Below are 11,529 nucleotides of genomic sequence, written 5' to 3' on the forward strand. Positions count from 1 at the left end.
AACGTTGACGAGGCCAGGGCCTCAGCCTTGGACCTCTTCCTTACCTACCCTGGGAGCTCTCGTCCCATCGTAAGGTTTGAAATGCTATCCATATTCTGCTAACTCCTGAACATAGAGCTCCAGCCTAAACTACCTTGAGCTCAGATTTACATCCATCCAACATCCCATTCCACATCTACCCCTGGGTGTCTGCTAGGGTCTCAAACTTAACCTGTCCTAAATCCAGCTCCTGCCCACCATTCATTCCCCAGCTACTCCCACAGACTTCCCCACCTCAATTAATGGCAAGTCCATCCCAAGACTCAAACTAAAACCCTAGAAGCATCTCTTGAACTTATCTTGTTTTATACTCCACATTTATTCTGACAATAAATGCAATGGCGGCTCTAACTTTAAAATATGCAGAATTAACTAGTTCTCACCACCTTGGTTCAAACCACCCCTGTGTCTCCAGGGCTGCTGCAATAGTTCCCTAACTAGCTCCCTTGTCCCCTTCAGGATTTTCTCAACACAGAAACCAGAGAGATCTCAGGAGGCATATTTTGTACCTCCTCTGCTCGAAACTCGAGAATGGCCTCCTCTCACCCAGACAAAAGGCCGGGGTCAGCACAACGGCCCACAAGGCTCTACAGCATCAGCCCTCATCCTCACAGCTCCCTCCTTCCCTCCATGACAGCCACACTAGGATCCTTTTCCGAAAACATGCAGGCACCCTCCTGCCTGCCTCAGGGCCTTTGCACTGGTTCTTCCAGTAGGACTTATGCAAATCAGAGCTTCCCAGCACACTTTTCCAGGCTACTCCATTTAAATGGCTACTGGCCACCTCCACAACTTCCCCTGGTCTTGCTTTGTCTCCCATAGTACTCCCATCTCACAAACTAAGTATTTTTTTGGCTTGTTTATTATCTGCTTCCCCCACTAGAAGGTAATATAGAATGGTGTTTTTCTCTGCTGTTCCCCAGTGTCTATCTAGCACAGTGTCTAGCACACAGTAGGTAATCAATAAATATTTGTTAAAGGACGGAAAGCTGAATTGCGTGTAAGACTCAGAGTGAACCTGAGAGCTAAGAACGAAGGGAGTTGTGAACCTGCTGCTCCTTCGGCTGGCCTCTGTTCCCACGCATCTCACTATGTAATGCTAAGTTTTTACTTCAGCATGGCCCGGAAACCTAACCAATATTTCAGCGAATGCTCACCCACGAAAAGGCAATCTGTTCCTATGCTGGAAGAGGAAATGATTCTACTGGACTCACTGAGAGATGCCCTGTGAGCCAGTTCAGGGGCTTTAAAGATAGTTACATTTAACTATATGATTTTGACCTCATGGACTGATTTTGAAATCTAATGCTGGCCTGAGATGAGATGCTACAACCCAGCCTGTTCTTCCTCCTTTGTGTTCTTTCCCCAGCTCTGCACACATCCTTCCCTACTCGCCACACAGTAGAAATCTAGTGTGCCTGACAACCAACGACTCTCGGTTGTTAGCGGCACCATTTACAGGTGCCCAGGAATAACATTTATGTTGAGAATTATCATTTCAAAGCTCTTTCCTTATGTTTCACTTCATTTAATTATCACAAGGTATGTGATTATCCCTACTTATCAGATGAGAAAACTGAGGTGAGTGATTACATGACTTACTCAGATGAGATTCCTAAGCAGTTGGCAGCGCCCTCACCCTGGATGCTTTACATGTGCTGTCCAATGTAACCCTTCCAGCAACTCAGCGAGGCACGTGTTACTTAGCCCCATTTACAGCTGCAGAAATGGAAGCCCAGAAAGTTAGAGAACATGCCCACATGGTGAGAGAATGTTCCACGTTTACTCAGCTAATAAGAGAGAGCTGGACCAGGCCCCCACCTTGGTCTCCTGTTTCCAGCGCAGCTTCTAGGGCTGTCTGCATACAGCTGCAGTGGCCCACTCCCCATCACTGCCTGCTAACCCCACTTGGCACATGATAAAGGAGGCTGACAATCTGGCTCCTGGCATCAGAGGAGATGCCCACTAACTACACTAGTCCCTACATAGCTAGTATTAGGGCTGTCCAGAGTGGACCCATGGGAGTCAAGCCAGAGGGAAAACCTTACTGCAGAGCTACAGAAGAGTCTCTTCAGATAACCAAAGGACGAAAGCACTGGGGCCCTCTATCCTTGAGAAAACGTCCTCTCTTCCACGAACTCTCGGGGAGGCCAGGGCAGCTGGGCTGAGGGGAGTCCTCCAGCCCCACAACATTGCAGGTTTAGTCTGCCCTTCTCCGCTTTCATGCATCGCAGTCATGGAAACCAGCAGTGATGACAGGCCCCTGCGGGCTTCTCCTTCCCCATTTATATCACATCGCACTTCACCGGGACTCCCCCTGACCAAAACCCACACAACAGCTACTCTTTTCTATCCCTTCCCATTGTCTTCCACCACCTTCTCGCTCCATCCAAGTGATCCCCGCTTCTCACAGCTGAAGCCCGCACTTTAACCCAACCAGTCCTCTCCTGGGATTTGATCCTAAGTAATTGCACATGTGCATGAAGACTCAGCAACAAGAAGCTTCGCTGTAGTAAGGCTTCTAAGAATAATAGGAATAGTCTAAAATTTCAACATAAAATAGTTATGTAAATTATGCACATCCATAGAAATAGAATACCATGCAACCATTAAAAACAATGATGTAGAACACTAAATGATGTGGAAATATATTCAAAATAATACTAAGTGTAAAAAGCTAGATATAAAAGACTGCCCCAATTTTTAAAATGACATACATATGCCAAAAATGTACATACCGTGTTTCCCCGAAAATAAGGCCCAGCCGGACCATAAGGACGCATTAGAGCTTATGGTCCGGCTGGGTCTTATTTTCGGGGAAAACGGTACATATATAAAATTGTGTATGTGTGCATGTGTATGTGTGTGCAGCATATATGCACAATATAAAGCAATACACCAAAATATTAACAGTTTATCAGTAGTGGGTAATTTTTACTTTCTTGCAACAGTTTTTTTTTTTTGCATTAAACATATTATTTTGTAATAGGGCAAAGTATTTGTGTGTTCAACTTTCTGTAGACAAAGGCCAAGAATAACCAATATAACTGGAAGAAGAAAGAATAGGTGGGGAGCTAGCCTTACCAAAATTGGTTATAGCATGGTAATATTTAAGACAACATGGTGTTGGCACAGGAAGAGACAAACAAGCCGATGAAGAGATTTGTGACTAGATGGAAACTTGCTCTACACATAGGTTACAAGTCACTAGGGAAAGAATAGATTGGTCCAGAGGATCTCAAATTTTGTGGTATTGAGATCCTGTGGGGACAAAGCCCCAAAAAGCAGTTTCCAGGCTCTCGGCCTCACATAGAAAGGTGCTGGCTCGGGTAGTAAATGGCCATCAACTGTGATCAGATGGCCATCAGCTGTGGCTAGTTGGCCGTCAGCTGTAACCCGTAAGCCACTGACCACTAATACAACTGTCATGGCTATGCTAGCAGAAAAAAGATGGGGGCTAGCAAGAGAGGATTGCAGAGAGGCGGATGCCGCCGGTGAGAATATAGTGCTATGACTCCCCTATCTATGGCTCCGTGGGTGTTCCTTTTTGGCCTCACCAGGTCCTGCGTTCTTGTGGGGGAGCGGGAGCTGAGACCCCGCCGGGTCTCCCGCACGACAAATGGCACAGTGAGCAGGGTCCCCTGCATGACAGATCCGTTTACCCCCTTAAAAATGAACAAGGATGGGGGATGACTAGGTGAAGCACAGAGTATTTCAAGGCAGTGAAAATACTCTGTATGAGACTATCATGGTGGATACGTGTCATGCACTTGTCCAAACCCATAGAATGTACACGAGTGGACCCTAAGTAAACTATGGACCTCATGCTGATAATGTGTCGATATAGGTTCATCCATTGTAACAAACACCCCACCCTGATGGGGAGGTTAATGGTGGGGGAGGCGATGAATGTGGAGGGGGTGGGGGATATATGGGAAAGCTTACTCTCAATTTTGCTATGAACCTAAAACTGCTCTAAAAAAATTAAGTATTTTTAAAAAATTAATGAGGACCCTAAAGAGCTATTGTTTAGAGGGATAGGGATTACATTTATATTGACTGATTTGGAAATTAAAATTGACCAAAATTTTTTTTCTTATTTATGTATGTATTTATTTATATATATATATATATGCATATATATATATATATACATACATATATATATATATATATATTTTTTTTTTTTTTTAAAGATTTGATTGGGGAAGGGGAACAGGACTTTATTTTCCAAGGACTTTTTTTCCAAGTCAAGTTGTTGTCCTTTCATCTTAGTTGTGGAGGGTGCCGTTCAGCTTCAAGTTGTTGCAGGGGGTGCAGCCCACCATCCCTTGTGGGAGTTGAACCAGCAACCCTGTGGTTGAGAGGACTCACTCCAAACAACTGAGCCATCCGGGAGCTCAGCGGCAGCTCAGCTCAAGGTGCCATGTTCAATCTTAGTTGCAGGAGGCGCAGCCCACCATCCCTTGCGGGACTCGAGGAATTGAACTGGCAACCCTGTGGTTAAGAGCCCACTGGCCCATGTGGGAATCGAACCAGCAGCCTTCGGAGTTGGGAGCATGGAGCTCTAACCGCCTGAGCCACCGGGCCGGCCCTAATTTTTATTTATCTAAGTGTGTTTTTCCAGGACCCATCAGCTCCAAGTCACGTAGTTGTTTCAACCTAGCTATGGAGGGTGAAGCTCACAGTGGCCCATGCGGGGATTGAACCAACAACCTTGTTGTTAAGAGCACCACACTCTGATCAACTGAGCTAACCGACTGCCCCAACAAAATTTTTTAAATATTTAACTAAATTATTTAACAAATCTAATTAAATGTTAAACATAAACAACCTATGTTATAAAAAAAAACTATACTTTTTAAAAAACAAAGCAGTGAAAAGAATGCATTGTTTCTCATTTTTATAAAGCTCCTACTGGCTTAATGGGGAGACAGCTGGATTCTCACAAAGACTTCTGCAATCAGTTTATTGTAATATGCTGTTTTGGTTGAAGTACATGAAGAAAATCCAGCCTCACACAGATACATAGTTGGAAAAGGAAGGAGAATATTATAGCCTTTTCAGCTGATAGGAATATTCTACTTTGTTACTACACCAAATCTCAACAAGTGGTGGTGGGTGTATTAAAGTTAATTACAATATGGAATATGAAACTGTATCAACGAACTTTTCTTACTGTTACATTGAAACCCATTAGTCTTATCTTACAATTTTAATTGATCTTTTCCCTAAGCATGATTTTGTAACATCATGCATTGGTCTTTGGGAAAATACTGACCTACTAAGTTATTACATTTCACGATACAATATTTTTAAAGTCATATTTGTTAATATCACCACTGACATCATCAAAAAAGCCTTTATATATTTAAAAAATGGCCAAATTCATGGTGGTGAATAAAAGTTTCCCAAACGTCTAAGTTTTGCTTGAAAGCTCAGATTTTATCATTGGCAGCAATCGTCAGTTGTTCTCACAGTGACTAGCTCACTCCATTCATTTCTGAGAAAAAATCTGCTGAATATCCTAATCTGAGTAACCAGTCTGTCTTTCAAGTATAAAGGGTATTACATGAAAAAAAAAGCCACCAGTTTCACCTCAACTCAAACAACTGTATTATCAATTACCATCATTCTTCAGCATGCAATAGAAGTACCCTATGCAAACTCCCCATTTCACCACGCAGAATATCAGAAAGATCTGCTGCAGGGCTAAGCTTTAACACATAATTGTGTTATGTGTTATACTTTTCACTGTTTCTTCAAGGACATGCTTAAGTGAAAGTATTTTGTTTTATGTTGGAGTGTGTGGCGGCGAGGAATGCAATAATAAGTACTGCTAGTTTGGTGACACTACCTGATTCCTGCTAAGATGCCAACAGTTTTACCCACCATTGCTTTTATACCAATGGAGCACGAAGGACAAAGGAAAACAACTCCTTCAAATTGTTATGAAAATGGTTTATCTCCTGGATCTCCTACAAGGGCCTTGGGGCTCCCCAGGAGATCACATTTTGAGAACCACTGAACTACTCAAAAAATGGGTCTGGTACAACTGGTTGATCATGTGGGGAAATTAAATCACAGTCCTACCTCACAGCATAAACAGAAATAAAGTCCAGCTGGATTTTATTTTTTAAAGATGAATATGAAAAGTAAAACTTCCAGGATAAAACACAGTAAGATATCTTATTGACCTCAGGGTAAAATTTCTTAAGCAAGGGTCAAAAACAACAAAATATACATGGATTGGTAATTATGATGACATTAAAATAGTAAATTTTGAACATCAAAAGTCACCATAAAAATAAAAAAGCAAACCTCAGATGTGAGAAAGAACTCCTGAACTTAGTAAGACGAAGAAAACCCAGCAGGAAAATGGGCAAAGATATGAAAAGGCAATTCACAGAAGGCAAATGGTCAATAAATGTATGCAAACAGGGGCCGGCCCGGTGGCTCAGGAGGTTGGAGCTCCCTGCTCCTTATTCCGAAGGCTGCCGGTTCGATTCCCACGTGGGCCAGTGGGCTCTCAACCACAAGGCTGCCGGTTCAACTCCTCGAGTCCCGCAAGGGATGGTGGGCTGTGCACCCTGCAACTAACAAAGGCAACGGGACCTGGAGCTGAGCTGCGCCCTCCATGACTAAGATTGAAAGGACAACAACTTGACTTGGGAAACCTGGAGGCACACTGTTCTCTAATAAAGTCCTGTTCCCCTTCCCGCCCCCCCAAAAAAACACATATGAAAACAGCTCAACACTAGTAATCAGAGTAATGCAAACTGAAACTGCTAATTCACACCCATCGGAAGGACAAACATGTAAGAGTCTGATAATACAAAGTGCTGATAAGGACACTGAGCAATAGCAACACTGCTGGTAGGAGTGGGAATCACGATGATCTACTTGAAGAGCAAACTGTCAATATCTAGTAAAGGTGAATACTCCCGTAACCCATAAGACAACAACGCTGTTTGTAACAGGAGAAATATGGAAACCTAAATATCAACCAAGAGGTGAATGGGTACATAAACACTGTCCAACAAAACTTTCTGGGATCATGGAAGTGATCTCTGTCCATGGAAGTGATCTCTGTCCATGCTGTCCAATGCAGTAGCCATTAGCCACAGGTGCCTATCCAGCATGTGAAATATGGCTAATGTGATTGGGGAAATGAATTTTTCATTTTATTTAATTTTGATTAATTGAAATCTAAATGACCACATGTGGCTAGTGGCTACATCAGATAGCACAGCTATTCAGCAGTGAAAATAAATGAATTAGAGCTATATAAATGAATTATCAACATAGATAAATCTCAAAAGCATTATGTTGGACCAAAAAAAGCAAGTTTCCGACCGTAGGGCAGGTACTACAGTGAAGGAAGTTCGGTGCCTAGGGTGAAAATTGTAGGAGGTACTTACCCTCAGGGTCATACAAGTGCAAATTGGACACTTGAGCGACCCTGAGAGTGAGCACCTCCTAAATTTTGTGCCCTATGTGCTTTCCCTGTCTTACCCTAGTTCCAGCCCTGCGTCAGGGTTCCCCAAGATCACCCCCAGGTTCAGTGATTCCCTAGGAAGACTCACAGGATTTAGCATATAGCTGTATGCGTGGCTATGATTTCTTACAACGAAAGGGTACAAAGCAAAATCAACCAAGGGGAAAGGCACATGGCGCCTAAAGTTTGGAGGAAACCAGGCACAAGCTTCCAGGAGTCCTCTCCTACTGGTGTCAAATGGGATGCGCTTAGTTCCTGCAGCAGAGCTGTGACAACTCGTGTGAAATGTTGTCTACCAGGGAAGCCTATTAGAGACTCAGTGCTAAGGTACTTAATTCAAATACCAGAATTCCAGACTTCAGAAAGAAAGCAGGTGTTCAACGTACACCACTGTACAAATAGTTTAAGCACCATAAGCTACTCTTACCATTTAGAGACTGCTGGGAACCCTCCTAAAATCCAAGTTCCTAGACACCAGCCAAAGGCCAGCTTTGCCAATAGGCCTTTCTAAGAATAGCTGTCTCGGGCCTGTTAGGTTAACTCTTTTTTGCATAGATACCATTTATATAAAATTGTAGAACATGACACACTACAATAAAAGACACATGCATATAAAGATGCACAACATGCACAGAAAAATAAACACCAAATCCAGGGTTGTAGTAACACTGGAGGAAAAGTGGAGAGGAGCAGGTTTGAGAAAGGGCCTTTCAAATGCATCACTAATGTTTTACTTCCTCAGCTGGGTAATGAGTAAAAGTGTATTTTGTCATAGTATTTCTTATAGTTTTTCAAGTGTGTGCACCTGAAATATTACATAAGGAGAATAAAGACTTACCTGCTTATTATATACTACTAACAGTTCAAGTTTATTGAGTGCTTTTCACATTCCGGGTACTATGTTAAGCCCTTTATATGGATATATCTTTTTTAAAAAAAACCTGCTGAAGACTTTCTATGTGCGAGGCCCTGTGCCAACCTCTAGAAATACACTGAGAGGTCAATATGAGGCAGGTGAGAGCTCTGCCCTTAACCTTTCAGTCTACTGAGGGATGATGAGCGATAACAAGCACAACTTAAAACCAACATAAGTACAGATTCTGAGTGCCACTAAGATAAAACTGGGTGACGTGATTAAGGAAGGGCAACTTTAACAAGAGTGGTCCAGGAAGGCTTGACATTTGAGTTGAACCATAAATGATTTGAATGAGACAACCATGCAATTATTTTGAAGAAAGCAGATTCCAGAAAGAGGGAACAGCAAGTGCAAAGCCCTACAGCAGGAATAAGCTTGGTTTGTTGAAAGACAGGAAATAAAGCCAGTTGGGCATGAGAGTGGTGACAAGAGGGAGACTGTAGATGAGGCCGGAGAGGTCAGCTAAGGCCACCACCGCAGAGCCTCCTAAGCCACAGTAAAGATATTAGGTTTCATTTTAAGTATGATAAGCCTTTTGAAGGTTTTAAGTAGGGTAATAACATGATCTGGTTTACAATTGAAGATTATTCAGCCAGCTGTACACGTAACGCATTACAGACAGGGCCATTTTTTTCATTGGCACCACAGACATAATGCTTGTGGCTGATTAGCTTTTCAGAGGCAATGAAAAGGTTGGGGCTAGGGATAAAGGGAAACAAAGTTCCACAATGTAAAAAGAAAACTACAAAGTTGGAGTGAATAACTGTTTAATTACACACCTAGAAAAATGTAACATTATGGCAACTTCATTCATCATTAAATTTAGTACTCATAAACAACTGAATTATATCTGGAAATAATTTGAAAATTAGATTTTCTAGAGTCACAAAAACTTGCCAGTATGCCCAATGGTTGCCAAGAAATCACAGGCATTACAAATGTGAACTTTTTTGTAGCCAAATAGTTTCTTGGGGGAGGTCTCAATTTTTTTAAACGCAAAAAAACTTTTTTTTTTTTTTTTTTTTTTTACTTAATATGAGATGTAGCTATAAAAACATACCTAGCATTACGAGGCTGTAAGATTCTAGGGAGGCCACAGAAGTTGCTAGATAAGAAATGCTAGTGACTTGGACCCGTCTATTCAGGCTTACTCTCTGTGAGTTTTAACACTGTCCAGGGGACCGTTGGGAAGGCTTTTCTGACAAGACATTTGCACAGAGAGACGTAAATGACAAGAAGGCACCAGCCATGCCAAGAACTGGGAGAGCAGATTCTAGGTAGAGGCTCTGCACTGGGAATGCCAGGTCAGATTTTTAAGGAACAAAGAGGGGGTCAGTTTGGCTAGACTGAAGTTGGGGCTGGTGGGAAACAAAGCATGTAGTCTTAAAGACAATACAGTAGTGCCCCCTTAGCAGAGGAGGACACGTTCCAAGACCTACCCCCCGTGAATGCCTGAAACTGTGGATAGTACCAAAGCCTATATATATATATCCTCATATATATATATATATATATATATATATATATATATATATATATTCTCCTATATATACATACCTACGATAAAGTTTAATTTATAAATTAGGCACAGTCAGAGATTAACAACAACAATAATAAAACAGAATTATAACAATGTACTGTCATAAATGTGAATGTGGGGGTCTCTATGATATGCTGGACAAAGGAATGATTCACCTCGATAGCACAGGCTAGTACAAGATTTCACGTGTCTTCACAATACTCAGAGTGGTGCGCAATTTAAAACTTATGAACTGTTTATTTCTAGAATTTCCATGTATCATTTCAGACCAAGGTTGCCCAATAACACAGCAGCCCCTGGCCACAGGGGCTATGAGCACCTGAAAACAGCTCGTGCCACCCTGAAAACAGAACTTTCCACGTCACTCAATTCTCATCAATTAACATTTCAATTTAAAAACCTGCATGTGACGGAGCCCATGGAAAACGTTTAAGTATGTTGGGAACCGCTTGGACACGCGAACCTACGTTTTCAGCTGTAACTTTTATGAAACTTAAAGCCAGACCAACTCTTTCTAATGAAAACAGAGCTGTACCCGTAAGTGTAAAACACCCAGGATGTCACAGCCTTATCACCGAGTAAAAAAGGTAAGCTGTCTCGTTTGTATTCGTTACACCCATCACCTGTCGAAGTCATATTTTTGTTTATACTGGATTAAATGCAACATATTAAAGTTAATTTAATATTTTTTAAACCTTTTTTTTTTTAACGTGGTTACTAGAAAAATGTAAATGAAGTATCTGGCTCGAATTATTTTTCCACTATAGTTGTGGGTGTTGAAGTGCCTGGAGTCTTCCAGGCAACCAACGGGGCTCCAGCTCGGCATGTGGGTGGAGAGAAGTTTCTAGATGTATCATGAGTCATGTCAGTGAATTTTCACGGCTTCGTTCAACGAGCAGGGCAACTGTGGCCTCGTGAGCTAAGTGGCAGAGGCCGGAATCGAACTCCCAGTTACAGCGTTGTCCACCTGACACCTTCCAGCGGCCCTCGAAGGGGCGAGAGCGGCATTCGAACCGGGGCCAACTCCCGGGTCCGCGCCCCTGCGCCGCGCGTTACCGCCGCTCCATCTCCCCTCGGGGGGAGTCAAACGTTCACAACGTTCACAACGAACTCCCCGGCCGCTGGGCCCGAGGGGCCAAAAGGCCCTCACAGAAGCTCCAGATAACGCTCACCTGCCGACAGACGCCAAAGCAGCAAACGCTCCTCCTTTCTCTTCACACCCCGCTTAACCGCGCCGCCGCTTATTTCCGCTCCTCTCCCACGAATCCCCAGCCGAGTTTTCCTCTCCTCCCGCCCCATGAGGCTAACCCAGCCAATCACTTTTCACAGAAGCTGCTTTACCCCTTTCTCACCTGCCAATCACCGCTGGCTCGAGCACCACCCTTCCCGCCCTCTTACGCTAGCGCCGCGCGCCATCGCTCGGCAGTTGGCGGCGCTGCTCCGGGATTGTAGCGTCTCCCGGAAGGGAGAGGCGAAGGGCGGGCCACGCCGGTGCGGGAACCCTCGGGATTGGCTGAGAGGAACACAGGCTCTGGC

This window comes from Rhinolophus hipposideros, assembly GCF_964194185.1.
Source record: "Rhinolophus hipposideros genome assembly, chromosome: 16".
Taxonomy (NCBI): Eukaryota; Metazoa; Chordata; class Mammalia; order Chiroptera; family Rhinolophidae; genus Rhinolophus; species Rhinolophus hipposideros.